Below are 15673 nucleotides of genomic sequence, written 5' to 3'. Positions count from 1 at the left end.
AAGCACAAGGTGGCTCCTTTGACCCAGAAGGGTGCCACAGGGTTTTCTAAAAGCCTATACACAGTTGAAAAGTTGAAAGTTGATGGAGGACTGGATATGAAAGAGTCACTAAACTTTGAAATTGCTTCATGAGCCTTATGTTAATAAACTGTCTAATGTTTTAAAAAAAATTTCAGAAAAATCAAGATTTAAAGATAAAACATGGAAACTATTTGTCATTCTTATTTCACTACAGAAAAGGAAACATTTCTCCTCTGCAAACCAGACATGAACAGAGCATGGTGAGCTGCAAATAGTTATTATGTTGAAGCCAGACTTTGAAATAAAAGTCAGTCTCTGTTGGTAACATATGAAGTCCTATGCCAAGATATAAGTGCCAAGATATAAGTGCCAAGATATAGGTGCCATTTGACACCTGTGCTTGCTTAGGACTCAACCATGTAATCCTTAAACTCATTTTTAAGTTTTCTTTCCAAATAAGTCTGGTAAAAGCTACAAGTGCAAGTATGAACTGTTAGATGAGCTCTATAAATCATAAAATGTTGTGTTGTCATGCAATAGCTGAAGCATGACTAATTTACCTCTCGGTATGCTTACAAAGTAAGTTGCATTTGGGTGCATTTTGCTGTGCCTGGAATTCTTCTGCTGCATCAGCCCTTTTTTAGCATTACTCCACAGACACAATCTGAACTGTTTCTTCGAAGTAGAATTATGCTTTGAAATCTTTATGAAAGCTACAGGGAACTGATGTGAATGGAGATTCTTTCTACTTTTTCTCCCCTTCTCACAGCTCCTTCTTTCCCTAATGCAGAAATATCACAAGTCTTCTCAGAAACGTACCTTTGCAAGCAGCAAGCTCTCTAAGCCAGGTGTTTTGCACAGAACATAAAAACTGGACACAGCAATGATGCAAAGTTGCTCACAATTAATGAATGAACGTTTCCTTACTTAGAACAGATACCATCAGTTTACACACCTTCTGATAAGCAGGATTATAAAACTATTTCTAATATACATTTTTTCTTCACTTATTACACAAATTCACTCTCTGCATGAAACAGAAATTTACTTTGTAGACTTGTGGATTAGCTGCATGAATTAAAAAGAGCTTTCCACTGATAAAACTAGCCTCGATTCTATAAATAATTTTTAAATACCTCTGCTAAATTGTCTTCAATCCAAATAGCATGCACTACTATCAATCCTCTTTTGTGGGAAACCACAAAACTCTTATTAATACATGATCCTAATTCATGTCATATAAATAAATCTCTATTTTATGGAATTAGCTGATTGTTTTCAGGTATGGATTAACAGTTTGCCTTGTACCACTTATGTTTAGATCTCCCTCTCAACTGTAGCAGTGCCATAAAAAAGCCTCAAAATCCTCTTGATGCTAATCTTCTATTCCTTGTTTTTCTATCTTTTTTTTCTTTGTATTTTTCATTGAGTGATTTGGACCAGTATACTTGAAAATATAAATGGTCTTTAACCTTGCGTAGCCCCATACATGTAATTGTATTCAAAAGCCAGAGAAAACAAAACCAATGTGGAGGATATTTTGAATACTCAGTTATGAAGCAGATCTAAAATTTCAGGTAAGCTGTGAATCCCAGTTGTTTGGGGATGCATCCATTATTTTGGAGGTGAGAAAGAATCTGGTCTCCCTCACAAGGTATAGTTTCTGACACTGTGTTACTGACCAAGTGTAACACCAGTGATTCTGGTAGGTAACCAGCTGGTCATGTTGTGAAAAATAGGGTATTGGCCACTGCCAAAATCACAATAGTGTGCTGGAGGATCTGCTGTTTCTATTATAATTCTATGGTATTTCATAGAGTTCTGTCTTTAAACACATTTAACACATCAGACTTAGCCTCCAAGTACACCAAAATATCTCTCATATCTGATAAAATAATCATACCAAGTTTCAATTTCTCTACAGAAAAAAATCTATTGAATGGTTCCTCTGTTTCTGTAGGAAACATTTGTCCCATTTGAAAGCTAAAACGCCTTGTGCTTCACCATATAACACAGAGGTGATACATATTTACTGCACATGTATAAATCACAATTGTATTGGAAAAGCTCATCTGGCAAAATAATAAGAGCAATGAGCATATTCATTTTCTAAAATATAATATTGAAAATGTAAGTAAAAATCAGTGAGAGACATTTAATGGTAAAGCTGATTCAAAATAGAATCAATCCAATATCTGTCTTTGAGCGAGAGAAAGTTCGGTTAGAGTGGTGATATTGATTTTATATGAAAAAAATCTAACATCCTAAATTGTGAGAAATAGCAAGTTATGTCATTGGCAGATAATTTCCTTTCTATAATAAGATGTATTCAAATCTGTATGTAGTAATTGTACCATACATCACAAAGTACTCTACAATATTGAAATTCATGAAAGTGCATCAAATGCAGAAACATTAGCAACCTGAAGTTTAGTAGCGCAAGATTTTGAAGTCTCTATGATGTGGCATGGAGGAAATCCAATGGATTAGGACTAGATTTTCATTAAAAAATACTAACATGACCTACAATATCTTTCAAACCTTACCTCTGATTAGTTTGTTTATGCTGAAAAACAATCTTACTAAATGTAAAATGTTACATTAACATCTGTCAGGTTTGATGTTAAAAGCTTTGCAACTGAAGCATCTCTATCGTCCTACAAAATCTGAATTTGGGAATACATAAACTCCTCCATAGCAGTCCTTCCCTAACACATGGCCAGAATTAACCACTGAATGTAATGAATTTTCTGTTTCATTAAAACTTGGGGTTGCAAACCTTAAGTAGTCACCATTATTCCTTGGAAGTCTTTAGTACAGATTTCACTCTCTCCTGCATTGTAACATCTTGCTTCAAAGTGACCAACCAGGCACTTTGAATGGGACAACCAAATGCCAGCTCTTGGAGGCCAGTCTTAGATGAAGACAGTTGTAACTCAATGGTGATAGTGGGCCAGGGGTAGATGGCAATATCACTTTCATTGGTTTTATTGTAAACATTTGTAAAGTTCCTTAAGTAAGACTAACCAAGCATTTTCCAGGGTCCATCATTAATTGCCATCCGGGAATTTTAGCAGTACCCATAAGTTCTGACTTCTAGCAAGTTGTTGAGAATGTAACAGCTGTGCCAACTATCTCATATTCAGCAGTTTAATTTCATAATATTGTGACAGAAGACTTTCAATTCTAATCTCCTGACGTCCATTTTTCAAAGATAATGAAGACTCACATTCAAGAGTTTTTCTAATGTCCCTTTTCTCCTGAAAAATAAAAACACAAAGCTTACTTTAATATTGCAAATGACCTTTTTTGAGAAGTGTCATGGCCGTTGCTGCCGCTACACAAGGAAACTGTCAGTAAAAAGCTAACACTTAATCCTCTGTTGATGATGGCTTCAAATGTCTCACATCCCCTTGGGCTGAGCATTGGTTTATCCTTGCTGAAAGCCAGCCAACTGCCCAGGCAATGTAAGCACTGAGAGATTTAGCAGCTTTAGTTTTGTGAGAACATTTTATTCTTAACTGTTATGAGACAACTGATTCATATTGTCTCCGCAGATCTGAAACTTGTGGAGGATTAACATAAAGGCAGTAGATGTACAGGACACTGCTCACGCAGGAGTTTCTAGTGGTAGTTTTCCCTCAGCCAGATTCAGGTTAAGCTCTCTCTTTGTAATTCAGAGGAAACCTCCCTTTTTTTTCTCAGGACAGTCAAGTCAATTAATTTAATATATTTTTTTAGTATTTTCAAAACCAGATTCAAATTGTTACCTACAAGCTGCGTGGCACCAATCATGCATTCAACTGTGAAACAAAAACCAACACTGTACAAGGCCTGTCAGGTCTATCTGGACCAGAGTTTACCAGCAGAAATACAGGATGGAAAACCCTTGAAAAGTGAGCAACTGCTAGCTAAACACGAACTGAATCAACATTTAGCCAATATCCGGATAATTTACAAAGGACAGATGTCATGGTAAAAAATAAGTAAATTTTCCTATCTATAAAGCTGTGACTGTTGGGAGAACAACAAGACTTCCACACAACCATGACTATTGCAAGCAGGAAAATGTAGTCTTTAGGAAGAGGCACTCTGCTTAAGCTCGTTTGTCACTCAGCACCCACAGCTAAATCTAAACAGTTAGGTTTCTGCCCTTACATTCGGAGTGGCACTTACATATTCATATTGTCAATATTTTTCATATGATCACCGATCTGAGCTGGGCATGAACTCTGGCTTCTGTGAAAACACAGTGCATTTAAATGCCGAGATCCACATCTATTTCAGCATAGTTCAGAGCATCTTTTATTGAAAGGGCAAAAAAATCTGGAAGGGGGACGAAGCATAAAGCCTCACATACCTTTTCTCTGGAACTATCAACTCCTATCCCTAAGTTTCTGATTATGGCCTCTCGACAGTCAACTTCATGTGCCCATTCTGATTGTCCACTGACTCCCACAGCCCCAACAAGACTTTTATGGAAACCTGGGCTGCAAGCCACCCTTTCTCAGGCTGTAGCTGTGGGTTCACTTTAATCTGGCATAAATGCATGCCCTTGTTGGCACACATGAACCATTTTCAGATAAATCACTTCCTTTCACCTGGCTGATACATGGCCTTACAGTTGCCTATGCCACCATGGGTGATACGCAGTGGTGAAGCGGCATTGCTTCTTCTAGAATTAGCATGGATTTGTGTTGTATTGAAGTGACTCAGTAAGCAGCACAGCCTCTGACTACGCAGCTGCTGTGTGCTTCTCCAAGAATAATGCAGGAAGATTTTTGTTAACAGGAAGGCTTCAGCTACAGTAAAACAGAAAAGAGAATATGAAGCCAAAACCAGAACCAGATGAACTTCATCCCTTTAGTGTCACATGGCTTTATCCATTAGTATTGCCTGTAGTCCTTTCTTGGCTGACTATCCTGCTGTATGTATTTCCTGAAAAGAAGCAATTGTAAAAGGTAGCTTTCAGTTATTTAACTGGCATAAATCAGAGCTAGATACCGAATACTTTTATCCTCTTTGCTAATGTGTTTTAATGTGTATTCCATGGGATACAATATGTATCAGTGTATATTTCTACCTGTGGAGAAGTCATGTCAGAAGACAAAAAAACTCAACAGCATTTGTAGGTTAAAGAAGGATTATCTTTGCCCTTATCTTCCTCTCAGGCATTGAAGATGAGTGTAGTTTTATTTGGGCTTCTGGTTATGTAGGTGTTACGAAGTTGTCAGCCTGTGGAACTTTGCACTTGTCCATGCTTGGTTCCTCTAGACTGGACACTTTTAAGGCTCAGCTTGGCAGGATGCTGGGCCATCTCATATAAAGTATATATTACTTAAAATGTCGGACCAGATGATCACTAAGGTCCCTTCCAACCTGGCACTCTGTGATTCTGTGCTCTTGAGAGATTTGTTGGCACATATCAGTATCAAATGACACAGGGATGGTAACTCTTGCTGTATACTAGTACATCAGAAGGCACCTGCATCATCATATTCACAGGGAACATGTATACATATAACCATAGAAGCATTCACCTATTATGACACAGGTTATATGCAAGATCAAATCTAACTCTTGTGAATCCACAGAGGGAAAGTCAAGCTATCCCTAGTGCAACATGTTAATCATAGAATCACAGAATCATAGAATCACTGAATCATAGAATCACTAGATTGGAAGGGACACACTGGATCATCGAGTCCAACCATTCCTAACAATCCCTAAACCGTGCCTCTCAGCACCTCATCCATTTGTCCCTTAAACACCTCCAGGGAAGGTGACTCAACCACCTCCCTGGGCAGCCTGTTCCAGTGCCCAATGACCCTTTCTGTGAAAAACTTTTTCCTGATGTCCAGCCTGAACCTCCCCTGGTGGAGCTTGAGGCCATTCCCTAATGCTCATTAAAAGATTGCATCTCTGCCTCAATCTTTAGCAGCTTATTCTCACCTCTGTCAAATGTAGCTATTTCTGCCTGGCATTTAAATTCTGCCTGCTTCTGTGATCTCACTGTCTCTTCAGATTACTTCGATATTCATGCAGAGTACAGAGTGAAGAGGTGATTTCCTTCTGGAAGGCCCACTCCCTCCTCTTAATGGGAAAAATGTTGATCTCTCAGCTCCTGGACTAACTGGTATAACCTCCTTCATGAAGGCACTTCACTGTGTCTGAAATGGCTGCAGCCAATATCAACCTTGATCCTTATGTGCAAGAATTATTTTGCAGAACAGCTCACAGAAGAACTGCTAATTGTTTTCTACATATCCTTGTAGAGAAAAGTGCGTTCACAGAGCTGTCAGAGGTGAATGGGCCTGAAAGTCCCCAAGATAATTACTTTGCTGACATTTGTATCACAGTGGTGCTGAAGGAGCTCAAGAGAGCCAGGAAAGCTGAGTGACAAACAAACCTGATGGGTAACCCCTTAAATACTTGCACAGATTTATTACTCACAGTATCTATTCACTTAGGCATTTCCAATATCGTTTCTACCAAGGCAGTGTCTAAATATCAAACCACTTTCCCAGCTGTTTTTTAGCAAATTGTGAATTGGAGATGCTCTAGTTTTGGATACAGGTCTTTGTTTCTTGCAGACTATCAGTGGTACACCACTCAGAAGACTGACTGAAGTTTTACATTGTATGATATGTAACTGCCTTTGTAGACAGGAGTTTCTACAATCTTCTGTCACTTCCGATGGTGTAAAAGTAGGAAAAGAGAAAGAAAGGATCTTGGCTTTCCTTAAGTATCTCAGCTCCCGTGGTGACAAGTTCGCCCCTAGGGCCATGTTCCCACCAGTGACTTGAAGATGTAACTACTCACATAAAGTCAGAGCACTGAAAGTTATGCATGCACACACATATCTACATCAGATTATTCACAGGACGATTTATGCTGCCGTAATTCTATTAACTTGTTTTTTGATAGGTGGGCAAACTCTAACTAGTAATCTGATAATCCAGTGTTTACACCTGCTATTCATTAAATGCTGTTAAGTGTTCATGAAATTCCCTTCTGTGGAGGATGTTGTCTTTAGAGAACTTACATTAACCAAGTACCAACATCTATGTTCCCTTCCTTCCAGTTGCACAACTTTTAGAAGCTGTACAGTTTTTTATCAGTAGATGGCCATCTTGTTTTACAGCTATTTTCCCCTTCTGATTCCTTGGATTGAACTTTAGATAAATGAAAGATCACAGACAGCCCAATGTGATGTCTTTAGGCGGCAAATTATTAGAGGCAAAGTAGATCTACCTTTGCAGGGAATGCACACCACAGAGTTCCTTGAAGACTTTACAAATGAGCTTTGTATGAAAAAAGTGAGAAAAGATAAAAATGTGTCTCTACAAACAGTTCTTAACTATCCAACCACAGACCACTACATGCACTTTTGCCTGATTGACACTGTTGAGCTGTAACAAAGTCTAAACCAAAGGACAGCAAGATCCTTAAAAAAACCCAGAAGAAACCCAATAGTTATTGTGCTTTCATCACAAGGTCAGCCTTCTTTTAAAGAATTGTCTTGTTAGGTTTTTCTGTGTGCATTCATTTAATATGCAGTGTCAGGTGCAATGTTTATTAATGATAAGGTTACAGCCAAATATTCATAACAAAAATAATGGTCAGGCAGCAGTAGAAGAAGACCACTCAGTGCTTTAAGATTCTAGGTGAAGTTTATCAGAAATCCACCTAATTTCTGTAGGCTTCAACTTTAATGTTAACATCTATAGTTTCATACCCATGACAACAACCTTCAGAAAGCAAAATAGGACTTTGTAGTACAACCTCAAGCAATATTTCTCACTATATAAATACCTAGGCTATGGTGCTCTGTGCATTTTGTTTACGGGACGATGTCTTCAGAGTGTGTGGAAGTCATATCATCACACACAGGTCTGCCTTCATGTTAACATATCTGTATGAAAATGTTTCGAACTGTTAAATGGTGACAACTGAGTTCTCATAACCGACATTTTTTAAGAGCACAGAAAAGCTTCGCTGAAATACCACAAATTGCCACTAGCTTGTAACTCCTATTACAGATCTCTTCGGCAAGCTAGCCCTGTTTCCCATTCAGCTTTGGCAGTCCGCTTTTCTCCCTGCAGGCTTTAAGTAACTCCACTAGAGTAGAGAGTTCACCTGCATGTACTGCTTTGTCATGGTCCTTTTACCTCTTACAGAATCTCCGGTAAATAAGTTCAAAGTTTCTTTTGAGAGGAGGAGGGGAAAAAAGCCAGCCCCAATGACATTAAATAGATGCTAATGTGATACATTAAGATATCTTTTTCAGACAACTTTAACGTTATGTTTGTGACTGACAACCAGATCCTACTGAAGCAGACACTGAGACACTGATAAATGAATAACACAAAACACGGTATAGGAGTCTCTTAAACTGTCAGGCCAAAGTGCTAAATCTTTCCCTGAAATAATCCAAACTTTGGATCAAATATGTTTGCAGAAACCTAAACCTGTCAGTTATCATCTTTATAGAGCATAGGCACTCGCTGTCTGCATAGTATCACATCTGTTGCAAGAAGGTGGTGAAGTCATGCCCAGTGTGTAACAACCATGTGTTTCAAGAAAAAAAACAACCTGTCAGTCATCTGTGGATTCACTGTGGTTGTAAATTATATTCCTCTCAGAGAAATTAGGGTGAGAGGTGGCTTACTTCTATAATGTTAGGCAAAGCTATGTTTGCCCATCTCCCTAAAGGATTTCTTAAGTTCTGCTTCTGTGGGAAATGTAACATCTCTTAGTGGCAACAGATGAAGCATATTTCTGTTGATCAGGTAAAAACACCAATGCCTTATGACACTCCGACCCCATGGGGAACCTGACTGGGGTTAGGCTGTAGCTGTTTCTTTCTGTTATGACCCACAGCGGGTTAATAACAGTGAGGAAAACCCTACAACACAGAGAAGGGGGAGAAATGTGCTGTACTGCTCTATACACCTGCACAGAAACTGCTTTGTCTGAACAAATATAGTTTATTTCATGACCAGGAATTTAGCAGAACAATAACTGGGAATTAGTTTGACCTCTCTCCTTTCTGAAGAGGACCCATAACCTCTCATTACCAAGCTATGCCTTCTGGCTCAGTGCCCCTTGCAAAAAACTACTCATTTCCTCCAAGTGAAGGCAGTCATTAGGAGTGAGTTTCATATGTCTTCCTCTTCATTCTAATTCACATTGCACATGCTATGTATAAGTTGCAACTTCATCTGAACTCACAGTTGCAGACCCATACACACACTGGGTAAAATTACCAGAATTGTTTAGAACTGAGTTTACAGAGGAATTCAGAACATCCAGCTCCTCTTATTTTACTCTAAGAAAACCCTCATCCTGGATCTCTAAGCATTTCAAAATCAAAATCCCCTTAGTTGTCAGTAAGACATTGGTCCTGTAGTCACATTAGAAAATTTCCTTTGACCTTATTCCTATTTGAATGGTTTCATATCCTCAATAACATTTATGGGTCACACATTATCTCCTTGATAAAATGCTTTTTAACTACCATCAAAGAAGATAGTAGCAAGTAGATTCAGTTAGCTTTTCTATTTCTCAGCTGCAGTTTGTCTTTCATTCACTGCTCTCCTATCTCTGTTGGAGACCCTGAGAACTACTGACCTCTCAGCCTCACCTTTGTGCCCGAGAAGATCATGGAACAGGTCCTCCTAGAAGCTATGCTAAAGCACATGGAAGACATGGATGTGATTAATGGCAGCCAGCACGACTTCACCAGAGGCAAATCCTGTCTGATCAGTTTGGTGGCTTTCTATGATGGGGTAACTGCAGCAGTGGACATGGGAAAACCAACAGATGTGATCTATCTAAACTTCTGTGAAGCCTTTGACACGGTCCTCCGCAGCAGCATTCTCTCTAAATTGGAGAGAGATGGATTTGATGGGTGGACGGTAAGGTGGATAAGAAACTGGTTGGATGGTCGTATTCAAAGAGTAGTGGTCAATGGCTCAAAGTCCGGATGGAGATCTGTGATAAGTGGTGTCCCTCAGGGATCCATACTGGGACCGGTGCAGTTTAATATCATTATCAATGATATTGACAGCGAGATTGAGTGCACCCTCAGCAAGCTTGCAGATGACACCAAGCTGAGTGGTGCAGCTGCCACACCGGCAGGATGGGACATTATCCAGAGGGATCTGGACAGGCTGGAGAAGTCGGCCTCTGAGAACCTCATGAGGTTCGACAAGGCCAAGTGTAAGGTCCTGCACCTGGGTAAGGGCAATCCACGTTTTCAGTAGATGATGGGAGATGAAGTGCTTGAGAGCAGCCCTGCAGAGAAGGACTCGGGGGTCCTGGTCAATGAGAAGCTCAACACGAGCTGGCAAGGTGTGCTCACAGCCCAGAAGGCCAACTGTATCCTGGGCTGCATCAAAAGCAGCGTGGCCAGCAGGTCAAGTGAAGTGATTCTGCATCTCTATTCCTCTCTTGTGAGACCTCATTTGGAATACTGTGTCCAGTTCTGGAATCCTCAACATGAGAAGGATATGGAGCTGTTGGAATGGGTTCAGAGGAGGGCTACAAAGATGATCATGGGGCTGGAGCACTTTCCTTACGAGGACAGGCTGAGAGAGTTGGGCTTGTTCAGCCTCATGTTGTAGGTAATTACCTTTGGTTATTTTTAATTCAAGGCCCAGGTCTCTGCCTGGCTGCGCAAGAAACTATATGATACAAATGGGTGGGGTTGGAACGGAGAGTAGGAATCACTTGGAAAGGTCTCAATAAATCTCCCATTTAGGATTGCCAAGGTATAGGCACAGCAAATGCAATTGAGAGTCACAGTGCTAAGCAGCAGGAGTGGCACGTTCTCCTACACATCCTCACATCTCTGTGCAAACTGCTCACTAATCCATCTGCCCACAGGGCCAGTGTGCCGGAATTAAAAGAATTTCTTATTAAAGGTGTGAAGCACTCAGTAGCAATAATTTTCCACTGCTTTCCAGCTAGCCTAGAACTGAGAAGGCAATCCAGGGTTAAGAGATTCAATTCTTTAGTCATCTAGCCCTTCTGGGTTTGCACTGAGATGAGCAAAACTCTTTAAAAGAAGTAGTGAGACACATATACTTGAACTTCCTATCATAAAATGACCTGAGGAAATAGATGGTTTACTATGTTAGACAACCAAAATGAGTTCATGATCTATTTTGAAGTAAAATATCATTTTTAAATGTAGTCTAATTAATAATCCATTATATTTACAAACACTGCAATTCTGATCTTTTAATCCTATCACAAATGATAGGAAAATGTAATGTATGTAATCCAGTAACTGAAAATTTGGCACTTGGAACAGGAAAAATTTTCTTTTCTTTGCTAATTATGTGTCATTTTCAAATCGACATAATCCTTTAAACACAGAAAAAAGAGATAAGCCAAAAGCTTATCACCTGAATAAGAGTTCTGCTGCTCATGGATCTATATGCAATTTCAGTAGCAGGATGTGGCTGTATCTCAGTCACTGAACACAGTTATTAGTGGTATGTGTGTCTCTCACTCAGTCGTATGAATCTTAAAAAAAGAGAAATCTGGTTTTGCACAAAATTTCTGCTGATCATAATCAGACTGATAACAAAAAAATTCCAAGCAATTTTGAAGTACTGAATATTTTTCAGAATAGTGAAAATATTTTCATATAATAAATACTGCATTTTCCAGTTCACCAGCTGTACCGCAGGAGTGAATGAAGATCTACAGAACATGCTTGTGCATTGATAGGTTGGCATGTGAGTGTACATGCATGCATGGGTAGACACCTCAGGACATAAGTGCAGAGAAGGAAAGGAAGAACTGCTAACATCAGCTACGTGTCTTCCTTATTGCCCTAAATAAGATTTCCAGGGTTAAAGTTGGAGACAATGCCAGGGGGGTTGGTATGTGGCTCTTCTGAGGTTGGTACAATTTACCTAGGTAAATACTGGCAAAGCGATGTGTTTTCACAATCCTTAGCCTTTGTATGTGTTTGACTTCCTGTTGCATTTTGATATAGATGGTATTATTGAATAAGTTTCCTAGTGAACACATTCACACCCCAGTAAAGGGCACAGAGGTAATCCCTACAAGCCAGCAAGAAGCAGCTTGGCCCTTATCATTACACCCAGAGTAAATTGCTGTGTCAAAATACAGAGGTAATAAGGCCTTGAGGGAGTGTCGTAATGATAGGTTATGCTGCTTCCAGGACCTCAGGCTGTATCTGTACATGGCACTATATAATATCAGGCAATAAGCCTATTATGCCAAGCATCTTTGCCTTGCAGGAATGTATGACCAAATGCAGAGGTTCGTGTATATGAACCTGAAGAATGCATTAGCACAAGGGACCCAGATTATGTTCCCAGCATGCATCTGGCATTGGTATTTCCTCTGCATCACCAATGAAATTCTAACTTCAACAACAAGGCTGTCAAAATACTAGCCATTAAGTGATTCTCATAGAATCGTAGAATCATAGAATCAGTAGGTTGGAAAAGACCTTTGAGATTATCAGCTCCAACCATACATGTCTAGTACTAAATCATATCCCTAAGCACTTCATCTACCTGCCTTTTAGATACTTCCAGGGAAGTTGATTCAACCACCTGTCTGGGCTGCCTGTCCCGGTGCTTGATAACACTTTCTGTGAAGAAAATATTCCTAAAGTCCAATCTGGACCTTCCAGGCACAGCTAGTGGCCATTCCTCTTTGTCCTATCAACCATCACTTGGGAGAAGAGACCAACACCCACCCCTCCACAACCTCCTTTGAGATTGTAGGCAGCAATAAGGTCTCCTCTCAGCCTCCTCTTCTCCAGGCTAAACAACCCCAGTTCCTTCTGCCGCTCCTCGTAAGACTGGTCCTCTAGCCCCTTCACCAGCTTCGTTGCTCTTCTCTGGACACACTCCAGGACTTCAATGTCTTTTTTGTAGTGAGGGGCCCAAAACTGAACACGCCATTCGAGGTGCAGCTGCACCAGTGCTGAGTACAGGGGCACAATCACTTCCCTGTTCCTGCTGGCCACACTCTTTCTGATACAAGCCAAGATGCCACTGGCCTTTTGGCCACCTGGGCACACTGCTGGCTCGTGTTCAGTTGGCTGTTGACCAACACTTGCCAGGCAGCTTGCCAGCCACTCTTCCCCAAACCTGTAGCGCTGCACAGGTTTTGTCCAAAGTGCGGGACATGGCATTTGGCCTTGTTAAGATTCATCCCATTGGTCTCAGCCCATCTATCCAGCCTGTTCAGATCCCTCTGTAGAGCCTCCCTGCCCTCCAGCAGATTGACACTTCTTCCTAGTTTAGTGTCATCTGCAAACTTGCTAAGGGTGCACTCGATCCCATCTTCCAGGTCATTGATAAAGATACTGGATAGGACTGGATAGGACCCAGCACTGAGCCCTGGGGTAATGTGTCTGGGTTGAATTACAGCTTTTTATAATAAGCCAATAGCTATGCATTTTCAGAGATGTTTTCCATATATTGGAGACAGTTTTGACTTTGGGAGACATTACTTTTATTTAAAAAGAACAGTGTCCAAACTTCGGAATAATGGAAGCCTTGCTATCAAGTTTCCAATCCCCTATAAGCCATGCCAAGTCATTGAAGAGTTTGGTTCATTTCTATGACTTTATTTATTACTATTCCTAGAGGCATGTGCTCTGCTTGCACTTCTGTATTTCTCTGCTGCTCAGAAGCAATTGCTTATTTCAGATCAGCAACAATGAAATCCTGGGACTGATCAGCATCAGGTTTATTCTGCCATTACAGACTATCTTTTGGGATACTGCTGAGTTCCTTTAATTGTAAAAATACATCTTCAGTACCTTTCCTCTTAAATAAAACAATAGGGGGGAATTAATAAAAAAAATTAAAAAATATTCTCCTCTCTACAAGGAAATGTATGGCACAGCAAGGCTCCTACACTTGACGAAGATGTTTGAACAAACTATCAATTTTTCTCAAAAGCTGAAGCACAGAGGCAAGGGAAAAAAATGAGGAAAACTTAATATTTACATGGACTTTTTTTTTTTTTTTTTTTTTTTTTTTCCTGAACACACACACACACAGACACACACACACACCCCAAAGTGGAGAAATATATTTTCTGTTGAGACAGGTGTGTTATCTATCTGGAAAGGAAAAGCTTTCCTCTTGGCACAGTTTTGGGAATGCCTTTGGAAATGACAACCCAAGTTTTCAGAACAGGAAGAATGGGTTTCTCAAAGGTCTGGCACTCATGGTTCACTCTGGACTACTTCCCAGTTCTACAATGAATGCTTTAATCATCAAGATATCTCAGTCAGTCCTGAGAACTCGATACCCTGGTATACAGACATATTTTCTGGGCACAAGCAAAGTTGCCAAACTCGCTCCCAGCACCACAATACGCTGCTGACCTCCCCAGTGAACCCTGGCAGACAGTGTTCTGGCCCAAAAGGTGTCTTCATCCTTCTCCATCCCTCCACAGCTGCTCAGGGAGGTATCACAAGGAAAAACCTTCATAGCTCTGGCTAGAAGAAGCTGGAGGTAATGATAGGGGCTGCGGAAGGACGTCTGTGTTTAACAGCAAAATGGGCAATGGAGAAATCCTGATATAAAGGTAGAGCTACTAGGCCTTTGAATCCGGTATCCAGACAGACACCAACATGTCCATCCAGCTGAAGATTTCCCTCCATGTGCTCCACTGTACTCAATGCCAATGCAAAAACTCCAGCAAGACAGGTTTTATAGGAGGAAGAAGGATATCAGTTTGCACAAAGATTCAAAATCAATGTCTCTGGCTGTCCGGATAAGCCTCTGTCTTTAGGACGCATCAACTGATGAATACTGTTCAACTGCCACTCTTTAGAAGAACCCAGGACCCCCAGAATAATCACACTCATTGGCATGGTGCAGAAAACTGCACCCATGACATATAGGCTCCTGTTTGCAGAAAGGAAATCCTCCATTTAGGTCTGTTTAATGGGGTTGTATTTGGTTTAGTTCTCTTTTGTTCTTTGTTGTATTATCCCAGGAAGTATTTTCAGCTGAATTTTTTACATTCTTGAACATGTGCTATTCAGAAGGAAAACATTTTTCTTGCTTTCCAAGCAATATGATAGATTTTAAAGTGCTGGTAACTGTCTTAAATAATAGTGACTGCTAATCTATGACTTATGGTATTGTTTTTTCTGTTGAGATTTTGATGCAGTGACATTTGTGAAAGAAAAATTCCTTAAATTCATGAGATCTGCAACCACAGAATGAATGTCATGAGCACAAGTATTTTTATCTATCTGAATCTTTTGAACTGCAGTCCAAGTGTAGGTCTCTAAGGGGACAAGATGACATACAAATTTACCATGAATTAGCTAAGAATAACACAAGGAACAGTATTTCTCTAGCCTAGAAGACTCCTAGCTTTAGAAAAGCTGCATTATTAAGAATTACAGATACTCATATTAGAATTTTTTGGAAAACAGGAGAATATATTAGAAATAATTTCACTTTATGTGGCTTTGTTTCTCTGCATGCAATTTCTAGGAAGAGGAATAGACCACAGTCTTGTCACAGGCAGATTAAGAAGTCTGCATGTGTTTACATCTTGTTAACTTGGAGAGAATTTGTTCCTCAGAATAAAAACAACAAGTTATAGTTTTTTCAGAGAACTCACA

This window comes from Cuculus canorus, chromosome Z (assembly GCF_017976375.1).
Source record: "Cuculus canorus isolate bCucCan1 chromosome Z, bCucCan1.pri, whole genome shotgun sequence".
Lineage (NCBI taxonomy): Eukaryota > Metazoa > Chordata > Aves > Cuculiformes > Cuculidae > Cuculus > Cuculus canorus.
The sequence above is the reverse complement of the archived record's forward strand: the minus strand, read 5'-3'. Positions refer to the sequence as shown.